The sequence below is a fragment of the Octopus bimaculoides genome, chromosome 11 (assembly GCF_001194135.2).
Source record: "Octopus bimaculoides isolate UCB-OBI-ISO-001 chromosome 11, ASM119413v2, whole genome shotgun sequence".
NCBI classification, from domain to species: Eukaryota; Metazoa; Mollusca; class Cephalopoda; order Octopoda; family Octopodidae; genus Octopus; species Octopus bimaculoides.
The window spans coordinates 43,160,949-43,161,620 of record NC_068991.1 but is presented as its reverse complement, the minus strand read 5'-3'; the positions used below and the strand labels follow the sequence as shown (position 1 = coordinate 43,161,620).

At 26.9% G+C, this 672-nt stretch overlaps 1 protein-coding gene across 2 annotated transcripts in view; it reads left to right on the top strand.

The window, feature by feature from the left end:
• Nucleotides 1-672, top strand: part of LOC106873167 (prolyl hydroxylase EGLN3) — a 65,032-nt gene that overhangs the window by 47,743 nt on the left and 16,617 nt on the right. The window lies entirely within an intron of this gene.

Sequence of the window (672 nt, the reverse complement as noted above, 5' to 3'; positions counted from 1 at the left end):
ATATATGTGTGTGTGTGTGTGTGTATATATATATATGTGTGTGTGTGTGTGTGTATATATATATATGTGTGTGTGTGTGTGTGTATATATATATATGTGTGTGTGTGTGTGTGTGTATATATATATATGTATGTGTGTGTGTGTGTGTATATATATATATATAAATGTATAGATGTGTATTTATGTATATGTATGCATATGTAAAAGTGTGTATATATGTATGTATTTATATTTATAACTTAACCTTAGGAACTTTCTACGAACTATGAACTTTCTGACGAAGCCCAGAGGCACACCCAAGTACTTTAATCTTATCTACCAAATACTTCAGTTCACTGAAGGTATGGGAGTAAAGTAGGGTACTATGACCTCTTGGCTGAAACAGCTGTAAGAAAATATTCTGCTTTCTATGTTCTACATTATATATTTTAATAATTACTGGTATTTTTATACATGTAAAACATATGTTATACATGTATGTATATTGTCATAATTGTTTTTCTTTTTAAATAAATAAATAGACATAATATAATGTCTAAAAGTTGATGAATACCACCTCTTGGTCCCCTCCATTATCTTATTGCCGTATATATATATATATATATATACATGTGTATATATTTACATATATATATGCATGTATATATATATATGTATACATGTATATATATG